We start from the raw sequence: 20,471 nt of genomic DNA, 5'->3' as shown, positions 1-20,471 counted from the left end.
CTCAAAAAAACTGGGGGGAAAAAGTTGAGAAACATATGATGAGATAGCATTCCATAGGATTTTAAATATTAGATATTATTTGGACTTAAGCAGACAACATAATATAAAAATTGCTAATGGCCTCAAATATCCACAGGGGATGGCAGAGTAGACTAAAAGGATTGTAGAAATCTCAGTACTGGATGCTTAGTATCTCTCAAAATTTCTCAAATTTGTCCAACTCCCAATTCTTTTCAGAGAACTTTACCTTGCCAACTCTTTCCCTCTAACTGCCCCCTGCCCCCTAATTTTCAGGTTTACTTTTGGAGCAGTCACCTTAGCACATTCTGAACCTGTCCTTACAATACTTGAGTGCCCAGAAATGAGCATCTGTTACCATTCACAACGGAGTTTACAATATGGAAATCACACCAATGCTGCATTTTCTTAAATTAATAAATATATACATCTCAATATGTGTGCTATTTCACAGTTCACCCCTCAAAAGTATTTGCTTTATTTTCTCAAGTGCAAGAGGCATGCATGTAAGGAAGCCATTAAAAACACAGACTTTGGAATTAGATTAACCAGGATTCAGATTCTAGTTCTGTTACTTATTAAGTGAATGACCTGTCAAAGTATGTTTCTTCATTTTGTAACTCGGGGTAACAAGTAATTCACAGAACTGTTTTAAGGATCTAAGAAGGCAGTAAATGTGAAATACCTGGCTCAAAGTAGGAAATCAGTAACTTCATGTGATGATGATGATGATGATGATGATGATGATAAAGGAGGAGGAGGAAGAAAAGAGGATAATTTTGCATTATTAGTATTATTCCTGGAAACTATTTAGAGTTCAACTGGAATAGGAAAAGTTTGTATTTTTTGTTTGTGGTATTAGTGTTGGGATTGGGGGTGGGAGGTACTGAAGTATGGCCTTTCTTATCAGAGAGCCCTAAAATCTATATATTGGGCTCCAAAAGTTAAGATCTCAGCATGGTAAATCATGCTGAAGGATTATAATCTGAGTAGAAGAAAATATCCATTTAAATGTGTTGAGTCATTTCAAGAATCTCCTGAAGGGTATACGAGGATTTATCCTGACTCGGAAGGTTTACAGTGGGAGGGACTTGGACAGCCTTTCCCTGAAGTTCACAGGGTGGGTAAGAATTTAAAGGTACAAAGGAAAGTCCCTGAGGTGAGTTCTGGGTCACAGGTAAAGACAAAAGCAAAATCACAACTGCATTCTTTAACTTAATGCATGGGAAACACCAACTGAACACCTAGCAGTTGCTCAGGTCACACTCAGCTTACAAAAACCACAGGCATGCTAACGGACACAGACACTGGGACGGTGGGGGCTTACCCAGGCTGGGAATGGCTGGGAGGCTGGGGGTGTCAATTGGGGAAAAAGGAGACATATGTAAAACTTTAGACAATAATAATAATAATAATACAAACAACAACAACAAAAAACCCACAGGCATGCTGAATGCAGAGTGGTGAGTTTGTTATCAGGAATGAGACCCGTGAAATTCTGACTGCTGTCTGACAAGTGGAAAGGGGAACCTGAGGACCAAGGGACAGAGGGAAGGAGGAACACGCAGAAGACAAGACTACTGGCTCAGAAACCAGGGGTAGCCCACTTATGGGGGAAGCACTCCAAGTCCCAGGTACCTACCCATTTCCACTTCCTAGTGGGAGGGAACAATGAACTGTTACTACTCAAGTAAGAAGGGTCAGGGAGAAGAGATGAAGGGCCATGTATATGTCTGCTTTAACCCCTTTCAGGCCTTGAACTATTCATGTTTGAACAGAAATGCATACAAGTCCTAAAGCTTAGAGACCAAATAATAATTGGCCCAAAATATATTTGTGGCAAATATGAATCACATTTAATCCACCAGACTTAAAATGATAATGACGGAGCTAAACTAATGTAAATAGTTAGTAAGAACAGCAAGTCAAGATAATGCTGAAACGTGAAAATTGAACTGGAACACCCTGAATTCCCAGGTTCTTGTCTCGATGGTTTCGAAGAATGAAACCACGGAGGAAAGGTGATAGGTGAAAAGTACAGAAACTTATTGCAAGCAGAAGCTTTATTGCAAGCAGACATTACCTCTAAAACCTAATTCTAAATTCTAAACCTAGGACTCTGTCCCTCCTGGATGCACAGAGGGGCCCCTGAGAAGGGTGACGGCTGCTTTCTTTGTCTTGAGGCATTCCATAGGCTGTAGTTCTTTGTCCGAACCTGGCCTCTTCTTATTGGTCATTCTGCTACATAGAATTAATTTTCAAAGCTCCAAGCCCACGTGGTATCCTCACCTTCTCTCCTCCTTATCTTGTTGGTTGGAGTCACTTTTATCTTATAGCTCTCCCAGTTGCATTGGCAGAGAAAACCTTATCTTATAGCCCTACCAGTTACTCAGGTCAGGGCTACTTTTGGCCTAACTTATGGTCACTTTAATTGTTCAAGACCGTGGTCAGCAAACTGTGGCTCGTGAGCCACATGCGGCTCTTTGGCCCCTTGAGTGTGGCTCTTCCACAAAATACCACGGCCTGGGCGAGTCTATTTTGAAGAAGTGGCATTAGAAGAAGTTTAAGTTTAAAAAATTTGGCTCTCAAAAGAAATTTCAATCGTACTGTTGATATTTGGCTCTGTTGACTAATGAGTTTGCCGACCACTGGCTCAGGCCCAAGATACCCTTCATTTATGGCTGTCTTAATTGCACAGGCCAGGTATATTTCTATTTGTCTATGCCATTTCTCTATTATGTATTCCCCTTCTATAGACCCCTTTCATTCCTAAAACTTTCTAAACCTGCCTAATTAAACTAGCTAGCTAACCCTTTCAATGCTGATGATGTACTAATAACCCCTAGAGTCTTTCCTAAAATCTTCAATCCTTCCTAAAGTCTTAGTGAATCAGTAAGAGTCCAGCCAGGAAACCAGACCAATTTACTTTAACAAAAGAATTTGCGCCTTAACCGGTTTGGTTCAGTGGATAGAGCGTCAGCCTGTGGACTGAAAGGTCCCAGGTTCGATTCTGGTCAAGGGCATGTACCTTGGTTACGGGCACATCCCAAGTAGGAGGTATGCAGGAGGCAGCTGTTCTATGTTTCTCTCTCATTGATGTTTCTAACTCTCTATTACTCTCCCTTCCTCTCTGTAAAAAATGAATAAAATATATTTTTTAGGAGAAACCAAGATGGTAGCATAGGTAAACACCTAAACTGCTGCCTCGCACAACAATTTCAAAACTACAACTAAAGGAAAAAACGGACATCATCCAGAACCACAAGAAGGCTGGGTGAGTGGAAATTCTACAACTAGAAGGAAAGAGAAAAAGCACACTAAGACTCACAGGAGCTGTGGAAGTAAAGTGTAGAGGTACAGAGGCATGCGCGCGGAGAGAGCTAGCAACTGAATATGAGGCCGGTTTTCTCAATCAGGAGGGAGACAAAAGCTCCCGACTGCTCTGAACTCGTTCCAGGTGAGAGTCTGGGGACCCAGACTGATACAGGGAGAAACTGGACTGTCTGGCAGCGGGCGAAACTCAAGGGCAGCTTTCTCTCAGAGGTGCTTGCAGCGATTACCGCGGGACACTGAGACCCAGGGGCCTCTTAGGGCAGGGCTGACGGGAAGCCATTGCTGTATGCTCCGCCCTGAGATCCCGCCCCACGAAGCCATAGCTGTTTGCTCCGCCCTGAGACTGGGCCCCATCCAAGCTGAGCACAGAGGCTTTTGCATATGAATGACCTGGTCCTTTGAATTTTAAACTTACCTAACAAACTGCAGCTGAGTCAGTGAGACCCAGAACATCCAAAAGAAGGCCCAAGGCCCCACAGCAGCTTGCATTGCTTCACAGCTGGGCCTCATCTGGGCACCTCCAAAACCCAAACAAAGAAGAGAAATCTACAGCTCCTGCTGGGTGGCCTCAGGCAGAGGCTAAATTAGCACCTCCTTGGAGATCCAAGAGCCAGTGTACCCAGGGGTCAGAGTGGGACCATCCAGATTACAACTCCTCAGATGCATAAGGGACACACTCAGGGGGCAGACTCAGTGAGCACCAAAGCCCTACTGAAGCAAGTCTTGTCTCATAAGGGTGTCTCCAGCACAGAAGTTCTACCAGCGTAGACACAACTAATCCTCACAGCCAATTGGCCTGGAGGTCAATTCCTCCCAGTGATACCAACAACAATCAAGGCTTGACTACAACAAGACTGTGCACACAGCCCACAAAGGGGTGCACCAAGAGCGTCCACCTCAGGTAACTGGGGAAGCTGAGCCACTGGGCCCTATAGGACACCTAGCACACAAAGCCACTCTATCAACTCAGGGAAGCAGCCAAAATGCGGAGACAAAGAAACAGGTCACAAATTACAGAAATAGAGGAAAGCAAACTACTAGATATGGAGTTCAAGACCACGGTTATAAGGTTTTTCAAGAATTTCCTAGAAAAGGCTAATAAATTTAGTGAGACCCTCAAGGATATGAAAAAGGACCAACTAGAAATTAAACATACACTGACTGAAATAAAAAATAATATACAAAGATCCAACAGCAGACTAGAGGATTGCAAGAATCAAGTCAAAGATTTGAAATACAAAGAAGCAAAAAACACCCAACCGGAAAAGCAAAAAGAAAAAAGAATCCAAAAATATGAAGATAGTGTAAGGAGCTTCTGGGACAACTTCAAAAGTACCAACATCAGAATTATGGGGGTGCCAGAAGAAGAGAGAGAGCAAGACACTGAAAACCTATTTGAAGAAATAATGACCGAAAACTTTCCCCACCTGGTGAAAGAAATAGACTTACAAGTCCAGGAAGTGCACAGAACCCCAAACAAAAGGAATCCAAAGAGGACCACACCAAGACACATCATAATTAAAATGCCAAGAGCAAAAGACAAAGAGAGAATATTAAAAGCAGCAAGAGAAAAACAGTTACTTACAAGGGAGCACCCATACAATTGTCAGCTGATTTCTCAACAGAAACTATGCAGGCCAGACGGGAGTGGCAAGAAATATTCAAAGTGATGAATAGCAAGAACCTACAACCAAGATTACTCTACCCAGCAAAGCTATCATTCAGAATTGAAGGTCAGATAAAGAGCTTCACAGACAAGAAAAAGCTAAAGGAATTCATCACCACCAAACCAGTATTATATGAAATGCTGAAAGGTATTCTTTAAGAAGAGGAAGAAGAAGAAAAAGGTAAAGAGAAAAATTATGAACAACAAATACATATCTATCAACAAGTGAATCTAAAAATCAAGTGAATAAAAAAATCTGATGAACAGAATAAACTGGTGAATATAATAGAATAAGGGGCATAGAAAGGGAGTGGACTGACAATTCTCGGGGGAAAAGGGGTGTGGGGGGTGCAGGAAGAGACTGGACAAAAATCGTACACCTATGGATGAGGACAGTGGGGGGAGGGGTAAGGGCAGAGGGTGGGGTGGGAACCGGGTGGAGGGGAGCTATGGGGGGAAAAAAGAGGGACAATTGTAATAATCTGAACAATAAAGATTTATTAAAAATGAAATATATATATATATATATATTTTTTTTTATTTTTTTTTTAAGAATTTGCTATGAGGAATTGGTTAAACAGATGTTGGAGAACTAAAAAAGTAAAAAGGGGATTCTGGAACTGAGACAGGGAGTAACTACAGAAAGCAGTTCTAGGGCTGAAGGAACAAAGGGAAGATGAGGGGGTTACCTCCTGGAAGAGGAAGCCAGGAAACGGGAACTCAGACCTCTGGGAATGGGGCACGGCCGGCCATCGCTGGTATCGCTGAGGCAGTGCAACAAGGCTGATGCTGGCCATACAGGAAGAAACAGGAAACTAGCAGCTGCTCCCGCCAGGATACAGACCTGTGAGGCATTGCTGACCAGAACAGCAAATAGGAAGCTGTAAGTCTCTGAGCTCCTCCTCTCCCTTTCAGCGCCCCCTATTGGTGGAACCTAAAGGACCTGCTGACAAGAAAGGTAGTTTGCAGTCTAAGGTTCTGCATCACAAAGCCAAGTCCTGGCCAAAGGGACAACCTGACCTGGATTCATCCTGTTTCCAATTCTTTCTGGGGAGGGGGCGGTAGCGTATTTAGGGGACTCTACAAATCTTGGCCAACCTCTCACTCCCTCCCACCAAAAAAATAAAATCTTTTTTCAATTACTGAAGATTCTTTTTTTCTAAGATAAAAATAGTTGATCGAATTTTAGTGTCATTTCTCTTTATTTGTACATCTGAAAACAGGTATTTGTGAGAGAAAGAGATGTAACACATCTGAAGTAGATGGTTTATTCTACTTTCAGGCTATGCCCAATCTTTACTCCTTTCAAGGACTGGAGCAGAGCCAGCTCTCAGGTTTTCCTCATGCTATTTCAACACCTTCCTTCCTTCCTTCCTTCCTTCCTTCCTTCCTTCCTTCCTTCTTCTAAATATATCTTTATTGATTTCAGAGAGGAAGGGAAAGAGAAATAGAAACATCAATGATGAGAGAGAATCACTGATTGGCTGCCTCTTGCACGTCCCCTACTGGGGATCAAGCCCGCAACCCAGGCTTGTGCCCTTGACTGGAATGGAACCTGGGACCCTTCAGTCCGCAGGCTGAAGCTCTAGCCACTGAGCCAAACCAGCTAGGGCTCAACACGTTTCTTAACTGCAACCCCTGCCCTTGCCCTCCCATTATAAAGAGCATGGGACGGATAATCAGGCCTGTTTGGAAGTCCCCACGCCACTGCTCAGGAGCTTGGGAGACTTCATCCAGGCTGACACCTCACTTTCTGAGCCTCCCTCTCCTCATCTGTAAAATGGGACAATACCTAATTGCCTTGGCGGGGATTAAATGACATCAAATACAATGTATGGCGGAGTGCCTGACAGTATGTTGAGAAATAAATGATCCATTTCATTCTTCTTCCAGCACCAATCTTTGACATTTCAAACGTTTTAGGGAGGTGACCATAAGGCATGATTCACTTTTCACGGTGCTGGCCTCCTCTTGACTGGAGTGAGGTGTGAGCTGGCCTCGCTGGTTGGGAAGGTAAACTTTCACACGCTCAAGCTGAAACAACGAGTGGCTGGGGACCAGGAACCGCCCGCACCCTCCCCTCTCCCTGGCATCCAGCTCGGGGCTGCCGCGGGAGGCCGCGGGTGGGGCGCGGACCTGGCACCGCCTCCCTGGGCGCCGGGCCTCCGGGAGCGCACGGCGCAGCCCGAGCCGCGGGCCCCGGGCGCAGGGGGGGAGCCGCGCCGCCGCCACCTGCGGCCCCGAAGGGACGTACGACGCTGCCGGCCGCTCGCAGAGATGTGACCCGGCCACGCCGCCTCCGTCGGGCTCCGGAACCCCAGCGAACGTGGCGGCCAGAAGGGCCCCGGCGCCCGGCCGCGCGGCCCTGCCGCTGCTGCTGCCGCCGCTGCTGCTGCTCGCGGCCGCGCCGTGGGGACGCGCAGGTAGGTGCACGGCCCCGGGCGCCGCCGGACTCCGACCCGGTAGTGGCCGAGTGGAGTCCGTCCCGCCCGCGGGGTTTTGCTTTTCCTCGAGCTGAGCGGGAGGCGCGGGTTCTGCGCGGGAAGCCCCAGGGAGAAACTCACCGCCGCCACTCCCGCGCTTGGTTCTGGGTCAAGTTTGCAGGACGCCGTATTTCGCGCTTTCTCTGGCGGGGCAGCCTCGGGGGAGGGAGCCGGTGCGGTCACCCACCGCGCACTCCTTGCCGGCGGAGACGGTGACCGCGCGCAACGCCCTCGCCCGACGCCGCCGGCCCGCGCCGGGCGGACTGCGCGCTGTGGCCCCCGGACCTGTGCACTGAAACAGGGGGCTCCCCGCAGCTAGGGGTGGTCTGCGCTTTATGTCACCCCAATAAATACAATAAAAAAGAAAAATAGAAAAACCTCCCAGAAAGGGTCTGATCCGATGGAACGGGGTCTAGAAAACAGCAACGTTTTTAAAGTAAGATCCCCTCTCCTGGGCACGTCGTTTTTTCCTTTGCCTGTACGACCACGAACAGAAATATGTTGTGCGTTTTGATTTTCTGGAAAGAGCTTACCTTGTGTTTTCGGTTTTGTTTTTAAGTTCAAACTCTACCAGCTGGATTCCAGTAACCAGATGATTCATTAACATTTCTTTTTTTCTTCTGTATTTCTGGTAGAGAGAAAAAATTATTTTTCTGGGAGTCCCTTTTTATTAATATAGAATGTTACATTAGCTTTAGATGTACAACATAATGATCCCACATGTGTGTACACTGCTAAATAATCACCACATAAGTCTGTTACCGTCTATCACCACACAGCGTTAATACAGCGTTATTGATGATAGTCCCATGCTGCACATTTCATCCCCATCACTTATTTTATCACTAGAAGTTCGCACCTCCCTCCTCTTCATCCATTTCGCCCACCCCCCAGCCCTCCTTCCTTTGGCTACCACCAGTCTGTTCTCTGTATCTATGAGTCCAGTTTTGTTTTGTTTGTTCATTTGTTTTGCTTTTAAAAACTCCATATGTAAGTGAAATCATACAATATTTGTATTTCAATTAGCATAACATCCTCAAGGTCCATCCAGGTTGTCACAAATAGCAAGATTTCGTTCTTTTTTATGGCTGAGTAGTAATCCATTCCACACACCCTGCATCTCCTTTATCCATCAGTGGACACAGGTTGTTTCCATATCTTGGGTATTGTAAATAATTCTGCTATGAACATAGGGGCACGTACATCTTTTTGAATAAACACTCAGAAGTGGAGTTGCTAGATTATATGGTAGCTCTATTTTTAATTTTTTGAAGAATTTTTGTGCTGCTTTCCACAGTGGCTGCACCAATTTACATTCCCACCAACAGTACATGAGGGCTCCATTTTCTCCACATCCTCATTAACACTTATTATTTCTTGTCTTTTTTATGATAACCATTCTGACAGATGTGAGGTGATATCTCATGGTGGTTTTGATTTGCATTTCCATGGTGATTAGTGATGTTGAGCATCTTTTCATGTGCCTGTTGGCCAATTGTATGTCTTCTTTGGAAAAATGTCTATTCAGATCCTCTGCCCATTTTTAATCGGATTGCTTGTTTTATTTTTTTGCATTTGTTTGTTATTGAATTGTATGAGTTGTTTATTGTATTTTTTTTATATTAATCCCTTATCGGGTATTTGATTTGCAAATATTTTCTCCCATTCAGGTTGCCTTCTCACTTTGTTAATGATTTCCTTTGCTGTGCAAAGTTTTTTTAGTTTGATGTAGTCCCACTTGTTTGTTTTTGTTTCCCTTGCTTTAATGTCAGGTCCAAAAAAAACATCAACAAGATTGGTGTCAAAGAGCTCACCTTGTGTGTGTTTTCTAGGAGTTACATTCAAGTCTTTAATCCATTTGAGTTAATTTTTGTGTATGGCATAAGATAGTGATCCAGTTTCATTCTTTTCCATGTGGCTATCTAGTTTTCTCAACATCATTTGTTGAAAAAAACTATCCTTTCCCCATTGTATATTCTTGGCTCTGGCTCCTTTGTCATAAAATAATTGACCATATATGTGTGGGTTTATTTCTGGGCTCTCTGTTCTGTTCCATCTATAAAATAAAAGTGTAGTACGCAAATCGACTGAATGGCCGAACAGTGGAACTATTGTCCGAACAACCACGCTCGCTATGACAACCACTGGCACCAGGCCAGCCAAGGCAGGTGCGATGCGATTGGTTGGGAGCCCCACCATCGCCCCATGATCACCCCGCAGAGGAGGTCCAGGCCACCGGCCAGCAGGGCAATCAATCGGGGGGGCTCCCGAACTGCGAGAGGGCGCAGGCTGGGCTGAGGGACCCCCCCCAAGTGCACGAATTTTGTGCACCAGGCCTCTAGTTGATCTATAAGTCTGTTTTTATGCCAATGCCATACTGTTTTGATTATTATAGCTTTGTAATATAGTTTGAAATCAAGAAGCATGATACCTTCAGCCTTGTTCTTCTTTTTCAAGATTGCTTTGGCTATTTGGGATCTTTTGTGATTTCATACAAATATTAGATTTGTTTATTCTATTTCTCTGAAAAATGCCATTATGATTTTGATAGGGATTGCATTGAATCTTGATTGCTTTGAGTAATATGGACATTTAAACAATATTAATTCTTCCAGTCCATTAGCATGGAATAGCTTTCCATTTATTTGTGTCCTCTTTAATTTCTTTCTTTGATTTCTTATAATTTTCAGTGTACAGCTCTTTTCCTTCCTTGGGAATGGATTGTTTCCCTAGTTTCTCTTTCTGCTAGCTCATTGTTAGTGTTAAATTTTGAATATTAATTTTGTACCCTGCAACTTTATTTGTTTTTTTGGTTCTAAGTTTTTGTGTGTGTGTGTGTTTTTTTTTCTTTTTTGATGGATCCTCTAGGGTTTTCTATATGTAAAATCATGTCATCCACAAATAATAAATTTTACTTCTTCCTGTCCAATTTGGAAGCCTGTTATTTCTTTTCCTGTCCAATTGTTGTGGCTAGGCTTTCCAATGATATGTAGAATAAAAGTCTCAAGAAAGATGCTTGAGATTATTTCAATCTTCCTAAATTTATTGAGACTTGTTTTATGGCCTGATCTATATGATCTGTCCTGGAAAAGGTCCCATGTGCACTTGAGAAGAATGTGCATTCTGCTGCTTTTGGATGGAATGTTCTGTACACAGATATTACTTAAATGTATGTGTTCTAATGTATTGTTTAAGGCTCATGTTTCTTTATTGATTTTTCTGTCTGGATGATAAATCCATTGATGTGAGTGGGGTATTAAAGTCCCCTACTAATATTGTATTGCTGTTAATTTCTCCCTTTATGTCTCTTAATATTTGCTTTATATAGTTAGGTGCTCCTATGTTGGGTATATAAATACAGTTGACTTTGAACAAAATCCCAAAATCTTTCTGAAATCCCCAAAGAGGGAAAAAAATATAGAGTTTATTATGTCTATGAACAACTGAACCTACCTTTAATTTTGGAGTTTTAGCATACAGTATAAATACTACTACTACAATTAGGCTTATTTGAACTAATCTATATATATAAAAGCCTAAGCGACCGGACGACCAGCCGGTAGCTATGAACACACACTGACCACCAGGGGGCAGCTGCTCAACACAGGAGTGGCCAAGCGACAGCAACTTTGCAGAGTGCCCTCTTGCACTCCGGAACCCCTCGGGGGATGTCGGACTGCCGGTTTCAGCCCGATCCCCACAGGCCAGGCCGAGGGACCCCACCTGCCAGAGGGACCCTGCTCACTCCGCAGACACCCTTCGAGCCCCAGCACCACCCCAGGTGAGGCCAACTGGTAGGGACCGCGGAAGGTTGGCTCCAGGACATGTCCGGCCTGTCTCGCCCAGCCCTGCCCTGCCTGGCTACCTTCTAATTAATTTCCTTTCAATGTGCACGAATTCGTGCACCGGGCCTCTAGTATCCTATATAATAAAAGGGAAATAGGCAAATTGACCAAACAGCAGAGTGACTGGAACACTCACGGCCCCTCCTCCTGGCCAGCCCCGTCCCCGAGCAGCCCCCCCACCCCAATTGGGGGGTGGGGCCGGCAGGCAAACCACATGCAGCTCCTTCCCCCAGCTGGCCCACCCCCAATATGTCCCATCGGGCGGGCCGGCTGGACCCCACCAGTGCACAATTTCGTGCACCAAGCCTCTAGTACTATAATAAACACAATGAGGGTATTTGTTGACGTGTCTCCTCTTTGATATAAAAACAGCAGCATTGGGTATTTTATTTTACTGAGACATTATTCTAGGACATATTTAACATACACATATGATTCCAGTGGAACTAATTAAACTTTTTATTTTTTATTTTTTAAACACTGTATTTGAACTAATTTGAGTCTTACAGAAAAGTTGCAGAAATAGGATAAAGTTCCCATAAATCACTCACCTAGTTTCCTCCAACTTCCACATCTTTTGTAACCATTGTACAATGTTCAGAACCAGCAAATTAACAGTGTATAATATTTTATGGGAACTTTGCTGGTTCTGAACATTGTACAATGGTTACTTTACTCTTGCTTGAATTTAACCAGTTTTCCAACCAATGCCCCTTTTCCGTTCCAGGATCCACTCCGGGATCCCACGTTACTAGTACATTAGTTCTCATGCCTCCTTCATCTCCTCCCATCTGGGACAGTTCCTTGGCCTTTTTTTGCTTTTCAGGTCCTTGACACTTTTGAAGAATTCTCGTCACCTTTTCCCTAGAATGTCCCCCAATTTGGGTTTGACGTTTCCTCGTGATTAGAGTGAGGTTATTTCTTTTAAACAAGAATACCATCCATATTATGTTGTCTTTCTCAGTGCAGCATACCAAAGCACTTATGATATCAATAGGTGTTTTTTACTGGTGATATTAACCTTGATCACTTGGTTAATTAAGGTGCTGTCTGGAGGGTTTCTCACTGTAGAGTTCATATTTTCACCTTGTGAGAAAATACTTTGAGATCATGCAAACATCTTGTTTCTCCTCAAACTTATACCCACTAATTTTAGTATCCACCAGTGAATGTTGACTGCAATAACTATTGTGACTAATGGTGATTTTTTTTTTTAATTTCCCTCTTTCCTTCTCCATATTAATTGGAATTCTATTGCAAGGAAAAGCTGTTAACTTCTCCCCCACTTATTTATTTATTTGATTGTTTAAATGTGTCAATTAGGACTCATAAGCATTTACTTCCTTCTTTGAGTTATAATCCAATACAATTGTATCTGCTGCTCAGATTGTTCCAGCTTTAGCTATTAAAAGCTCTCTTAGTTTGGTTCCTCCTGCCTCCACTTCTCTGAGGGGTACCTTGACTGCAAAATTCTCACTCTTGCTCCAACAAGGACTCTATTCCTACTCTGGCTAACTATCCATATAATTCCAATTCCTCCGTTTTAGATTAAAATATATCGGTTGTAAAAGGTCCACTAAGCTATCTACTAAATGCTCTATCTTGTTATTTTAAAAATTGGCTCATAGCACAAAGTAGAAAAGCACATGCAGTTCAGGAGCAAATAATATAGGGAAATGAGGTGTTTGAGATGAATGATCAGATTTAATGGAAAAGAATTACCTTCATACCCCATGCATCAATTCTGAGTTTTCAAAAGTTAAAATATAACTTGATACAATATGATTTTAAAATAATCTTATTTTGAGCACCTTTTATTCATTCATTCATACAATGCCATTTACTCATTTATACAATATCACTCATTCATACATTTCAGGAACTGTTCTAGGCATTCAGGTGAACAAGAAAACAAGGTCTCTTTCTTCATGGAGCCTTTAGTCTCAGACAGGTTAATACATTGATGTATAAATACCAGAATTGAGGAAACCAAGCTGATTTAGAAGCACAGAACAAGGCAACTGATCTCATTTAAGGGTTAGGCAGGGCTTCCTATGAAAAGGGTCCCTTAAACTGAGACTTACAAAAAGTGCTAGTGTGTGTGTGTGGGGGGGGGGAGGGGGGTACCAATATATGTCACATCACATCACATTCACTCTACTTGAGGAGAAACTGTGCATTGAAAAGAAATGATATATTCAAGTAAATGTCTTACTATGAATAAATACTTCAAAGGCTTTTAGGAAAACACATAAATTCAATTAATAGTCATAGAAAGGCTGCCATCTAGCCACATGATGCAAAATATTTATTACTCAGTATAAATTTATTATCTTTTCATTTAAAATATTAGCAAGAAAATAAAGCTAAATTTTGCTTTAATCATATTCTATCCATAAATTACTAGGTAGTTAATATTCCTTTTTCACACATACATTTCTTTCCTATGAAACTACAGATCAGCAAACAAAACCCGACAAGTAGCAAAATACCATAAAAGGGATGATATTTCTGAGGGTGGTACCAAGTAGGTAGGAGTAAAGGCCTTTCTAACTGTAGACCTCAAGGTCATTAGCAGCCTCAAAGAATCACTGTGGTCTGCGGCTCTTTGCAATAAATACAGTGTCAAACCACAAATAATTATCAAAGCACACATGCTACCGCTGTGGTTTGCTAAGGTAAAGTTGGTGTCCTATGTGCTATTTCCCACTTCCTGAATCAGTACAGTCCTTTGAAGGCTCTGTTTGCTTTAATGAACATGAGCAAAGGGAATATCTTAATTGATTCATTTCTCCTAGTTGTTCCTGGATAAGTTCCATTGTTGTCAGTCTTTGGCTCTCCTACATGGGTGGACTATCCAGTGTTGCTCTGCTTTTATGTTGACCAATGTTTTTGTTGTATATTTTTTACATCTTTGTGGCAAGAAAGTACCTCAAGGGCTGATCTTCAGCAAGGCCTATGTGGAAGCCCTGTTCATTTTATCACCTTTAGTAATACAACTTTATCAAGGTATAATTCAACCCTGAAGAGGTCTGATTCTACTCCCAGTCTCCTTCAAAACATCAAAGCATCTACTTGTCACTAGGGAAAAAAGTTAGCCTATTAAAAACTATTTCACCTTTCTGACTGTTTTTGATGGCTACTGTATACTTCCATCTTCATCTTGTTCATTGGACGTCTGAGATCACATGACCAACCTCATTTGCCTCAAAATCGCAATTAACAATGAACAGAAGGCAATACTGTTACTTATTTTCAAGTCACCACTAGGTAATTTCTTCCAAGTCTCTATGAAATAATTATTAATAAACGTCTTACTTTTCCTATTAATTTTTTCTCACATTTTTATCTTGTTGGTTTTTATCTTTGAAAATTTCAAGTGATGAAGGTGTTATGGAAGAATTAACATTACTTCTGTGAGGATACAAAGTTGTGAAAATGATTTGAAAAATAAACTGGATGATGTATATCGATAATTAATAAACACCTACTGATTGAACTTGGAGTTCCCAACTGCTATTCTTTCCAGTACTTTAATAGCCCCAATTGGTCTTTGACTCTGTTCATTCTTTTATGTTTTTCCTTCTGAAGCAAGTTATCAAGTCGTAGATACTCCAATCCACATTCCAATTTTCTTTTCCACAGTTACTATGATATGCATTACTACCAATAAAGACACTTTGGAAATAGCAAAATGTGGAGAAAATCAAGTCCCTGCCCTCAAAAAGCTAATTTTCAAAAGGCAAGGGAAGGGAAGACATTCATATAAGAGGTGACTAAGGTAATAGGACTGGTTTTGTAACAAACAGTACATCTGACATATACAAATTAATGATGCCATCTTCAAAATAGGTATTTTAGGAGGCTATGCAAAAAAATCGCACAACAATGAATTTCTTAAACTCCTTTTTTCAGAGTTACAGGTAGAACCTGGTATACCTTGGCCAGAATAATCCGTTAAGTGGCAAATCTTCATCTTTGATATATAAATTTAATTTCAAAAGCATTCAGAGGCACTTCCAACAAACTTGGGTAATTAAACAGGGAAATACTATGTTGGGCAAAAACGAGGTGTGACTATAAAATAATGAAATTGAATTTTTTACATGTTTGTTAGCTACCTCTGAAGATAATTGCAGCTGAAGGGAAGCATGCCTCAAATGCCATGAGCTGAGCAGTACCATGTGGGTAATCATGAACATTCCCAAGGGTACTCTTTGATGGGTAAACTCCAATACATTTATTTTGAAAAGTAGTCTCTCTTAAAGTCCTACATGCCATCAAGCACCATCCGCAATCTATATATATAAAAAGCCAGTGTCCGGAACAACCAGAATGACCAATGACCAGTCGCTATGATGCCCACTGTGGCCAGCAAACTTGCCTGATCAGGGGGTGGGGCCAGCTGGCTAACCTCCTGTGGCCCCTCCCACTGGCTGGACCACCCCTGATAACCCCCTAACCCCAGTAGGGGGCATGGCTTGCCGGCCAACATCCTGCAGCCCCTACCCCCAGCTGCCCCACCCCTGATCCACCCCCCACCCCACTAGGGGGTGGGGCCGGCCAGCCAACCTCCTGCAGCCCCTCCCCCCCCATCGGCCCCACCTCCGATGGGACCCCACCATCCTGATCAGCCCACAGCCCTTCCCCTTGGCCAGCTCCACCCCCGATCAATCGGGGGTGGGGCTGGCTGGCCAACCTCCCACGGCCCCTCCCCCAGCCCCATTCGGGGGTGGGGCCAGCCGGCCCACAGCCTCTCCCCATGGCCGGCCCCATCCCCAATCAGCCCCTCCATCCCAATCAGGGGTGGGGCCCGCCAGCCAATCATCCATGGCCCCTCCTCCCAGCTGGCCCGGCCTGATCCACCAATGGGGCCAGGCCGGCAGGACCCCACCTGTGCATGAATTCATGCACTGGGCCTCTAGTATTCAATAGCAAGCCATAACAAAAGGAAAATAAACACTAAGAGGGGACACTTAGCTAAATGATGGGACTTAAAAGATATCACTAACAATCATTATTTGGAAGTTCATTAAGTGGACATCTCCTTTTGGACCCCGCACAGCTTTGTTATAACAGAGGCCATCATAAGTACCCATAATTCAAGGGGATACCCTCAAGTATCCCTCTATTGCTCAAGCCCATACGCTGGTCAAAGGACTCAAAGGGAACCCAGAGGTCCTGACCCTCTGTGTGGTCTTCTGAGTTCACCTTTTCAAAGACCAGACTGTTACCCAGATGACTGTTGTCAGAAATGCCTACTTTCTTTAGTGGAGACTGTGTATACCCTACATAGCACCACAGTATCATCACATTTTAGTTGCTAAAATAGTACAAGCCCGTATTCATTAAATGGATGCACACCTGGAGGAATAAGGGGTCTTTCGTCCAAAAGACAGTATAGGAGGAGAGCACCAAAATGGTAAAGGCACACAACAGCAGGGCAAGTTAGGATATTGCCGGTAATTTGGTGTGGTTGTACACATGGTGCATTTGGCAGAATTTGACAAGCCCGTGAAGAATCTTGTGTTTCAAACCAGAGTTGTAATGGTACAGCATTCTCAAAATAAAACTATGTGTGTCAATCCAACAGCTTTATGATTTGGGATGTGAAATCAATGGATTATCAGAGAGAATCAAAGTTATACTTTCTGGCCCTGAACCTATGTTGGGGGACTGGGGGCAGGATGTTGTTAGCCATCCATTGGCCCTTGACTCCTGATATCAATGTGGGTGTAACATATTTTCACTCCATTGTTCATTAAATTATCTCATCAGTACAGGCAGGTTGGAAAAATGACTTACCTCCATCGGAATGTTTATTCATTCCTTCTCTCTGTTTTCCAAACTTGAAACAAACACTGTGCCTAAACACTGCAAAGATTGAAAAACCACAAGAAGATACTGGTTGCGAATTTTTTTTTCTCTGAAATGTTCTATTTTGCCCCTTTGAAAAAGTGCTGATTCTATTTTTTATCACTGCTTTGCATCATCAAAACAGGTAAAACCTTGATAAATCCTCACCTGTTAATTCGGCTTTCACAGCATAGCAGTTCTGCTCCATTAGGAGGTCCTGTTGTTTCTACTTTGTAAATCGAGCTCCGAGCTGCCCACCCATCCCCATATCCACAGCCAGCATCTGGGGCGAGCTCAGCCCTCCTCACTAGGGCAGCTGGAGTTATGCTGTTACTGGCCTCTCCAGTTCTAGTCTTGCCCCGATCCAGTCTTTTCTCCCTTCAGCAGTGAAGTAATCCATTTGAACTAAAAACAGGCCCATGGCTTCTGCTGATGATAAGGCTTCAGTACTCCCCCACTAAATTTCAATACCCGCCACACCAAATTACCGGCAATATCCTAACTTGCCCTGCTGTTGTGTGCCTTTACCATTTTGGTGTTCTCCTCCTATGCCATCTTTTGGACTGAAGACCCCTTGTTCCTCCAGGTGTGCATCCATTTAATGAACACTGGCTTGTACTATTTCAGCAATAAATTTCAGGTATAATCTAGCCTCCTTCCCGGGGCTCACAAAGAAGGGGATCTAGCCCATCTGTACTTCCTCCATTTCATCTTGGCCACTCTCCTCCTTTTTCATGGTGGGGCTGCCCCTGGATGATATTTCGATTGATTGACTAGGGGATGATTCAAAACTGATAGCTTTTCTGCCTGTGCAATCAGAAAGATAATGTCAATCCACATAAAGAATGTGTAGGACTAAAAAGCTGGGATATTCTTTCCCCAGAAATAGTGTATAAAACAGTCATATCTATTAGAAAATGTTTCTCTGAAAGCTATTTACTAGTCTCAGTGTATTTGCAATGATCTTAACTAAGAATTTGTCTTTTTTTTTTTTTTAATCCAAAAAATTGTTGCTGTGATCTTTACTTGCTACTGAAAGGCTAATAAGTATCCAGTCTTCTCACTGGGTTTTTTATTTTCTTTATAAATAAAAAGTTGACCTATTTAAAAGGACACCTTTTCAGATTGTTAAAGCAGGGGTCATTTATAACATGATTGGGAATGGAGGGGCCATATTTATTTTTCCAGTTTAATTTCCTCCTTTTTTTAATTTAATTTTTTTTATTTTAGTGACTAAACTATCTTAGTTTCTCTTATTTTTAGAATCTTTGTTTTATTAGCTATCTATTGCTGTGCAACAAGGTACCTCAAAACTTAGCAGCTTAATACAACAAGCATTATCTCAGAGAGTTTCCGAGGAGGAGTCTGGTGATGGCTTGGTTGGGTGGTTCTGGCTCAGGGTCTCTCATGAGAGTATAGTCAAGTGATAGGTTGGGGCTACAGTCATCTGAAGGACCCACTTCTAAGCTCACCAACACGCCTCTTGGAAAGAGGCCTCAATCCAAGACAGGAAAGCAAGATAGAAGCCTCAGTGTATTTTATAACCTACTCTTGGAAATGATGTACCATCATCGCTGTCATGTGCTATTGGTCATACAGACCAACCCAGATACAGTGTGGGAGGGGACTATACATGCTGGGAATGGCAACAGGAGGGAATAACTGAAAGCCATCTTGGAGGCTGGCTATCAAAATTATGGTGATACATATGATTTACCCACAGTGTGGACTTGGCAGAGGAGATGTATACACATTTCACAATTTCTTTCCAAAAAATAGAATGGCATGATGAAATATTCTTTAACGTTTTAATATTATTTTCACTTTATTAATTCCCTTTATTTAACCTACTAGTGGCTCGGTGCACGAAATTCGTGCACGGGGGGGTTGTTCCCTCAGCCCAGCCTGCACCCTCTCCAATCAGGGACCCCTTGGGGGATGGCCGAATGCCGGTTTAGGCCCGATTCCACAGGGATCGGGCCTAAACCGGCAGTGGGACATACCTCTCGCAATCTGGGACCGCTGGCTCCTAACCACTCGCTTGCCTGCCTGATCACCCCTAACTGCCTCTGCCTGCCTGCCTGATTGCCCCAAACCCCTCTGCCTGCCTGCCTGCCTGATTGCCTCTAACCTCTCTGCCTGCCTGCCTGATCGGCCATAACTGCCCTCCCCTGGTGGCCTGATCTCGCCCCCAACTGCCCTCCCCTGCTGGCCTGGTTGCCCCCACCTGCCCTCCCCTGCCAGCCTGATCTCGCCCCCAATTGCCCTCCCCTGCTGGTCTGATCGCCTCTAACTGCCTCTGCCTGCCTGATCACCCCTAACTGTCTTCCCCTGCTGGCCTAATCTCACCCCCAACTGCCCTCCCCTGCCGACCTGATCTCACCCCTAACTGCCTCTGCCTCGGCCCCCACCACCATGGCTTTGTCTGGAAGGAAGTTGAATGTCCAGAAGATGGCCGGTTGACCCGGTCTAATCAGCATATTACCCTTTTATTACTATAGATAGATTATATAGGATAGGATTGCTTAAATGGGGGGGTGGGGACTTTTTCAGCAGGAGGAGATGCCCTTGGTAGACAAAAATACATAATCCCTATATCTGGACTGATAGCCAGCCATATGCACTATACTTCCAAACTGGTCATTAAAAAATTGAACTGCTTTCTTACACCTTACACCAAACAGCTGTTGCCCTTCAAACCCCTCCTCATCCCCCACCTTAGGTTCTGCCTTCACAGTTCATGCAGATTAGGTTCTGATTGGTCAGTTTCTATGCCAGTCAGGGTCAGAAGCTCTGCCTCCTAGGCAGCCATTGGCTCCTCGCAGTTCACCCAGATTTGGTTCTGATTGGTCGGTTTCTATGCCAGTCAAAAGCTTCACCTCCTAGGCAGCCATTGGCTCCTTGCAATTCACCCAGATTTGGTTCTGATTGGTCGGTTTCTATGCCAGTCAGCATCTCCGGGCCTGATCAGAGAGGTGGGGCTGATCAACAGCCACCCCAGGCTGCTGGCAAGCGGGCTGAACTGCTGATTTCTGGAAGAGAGAGAGTCTCGGCTGCTGGTGAGGACCCAAGAGAGAAGCAGAGTCTGATCCGCAGCCTCGAGGCTGTGAATCAGACCCTACTTCTCTCTCTCTCTTGGGGCCTCACCAGCAGCCATGGTAGCCGCTGATCAGCCCCTAACCTCCCCGAGAGGTCAGCAGTTCAGCTCGCTCGCCAGTCCCCACCCACCGGAGCCTGCTGCACACGCAGCCTGGCATTCGGTCGAGCCAT

At 43.7% G+C, this 20,471-nt stretch overlaps 1 protein-coding gene across 1 annotated transcript in view; it reads left to right on the top strand.

The window, feature by feature from the left end:
- Positions 1 to 7,159: 7,159 nt before the first annotated feature.
- The window catches only part of IL20RA (interleukin 20 receptor subunit alpha), a 28,067-nt gene continuing 14,755 nt past the window's right edge, over positions 7,160 to 20,471 (top strand). Inside the window, exon 1 of the mRNA XM_079779662.1 lies at positions 7,160 to 7,440. The gene's annotated coding sequence lies outside the window, so the exon portion shown is untranslated. The remainder of the gene's footprint in view (positions 7,441 to 20,471) is intronic.

This window comes from Cnephaeus nilssonii (assembly GCF_951640355.1).
Source record: "Cnephaeus nilssonii genome assembly, chromosome: 9".
NCBI lineage: Eukaryota > Metazoa > Chordata > Mammalia > Chiroptera > Vespertilionidae > Cnephaeus > Cnephaeus nilssonii.
This window is presented reverse-complemented; position numbering and strand designations above follow the sequence as displayed.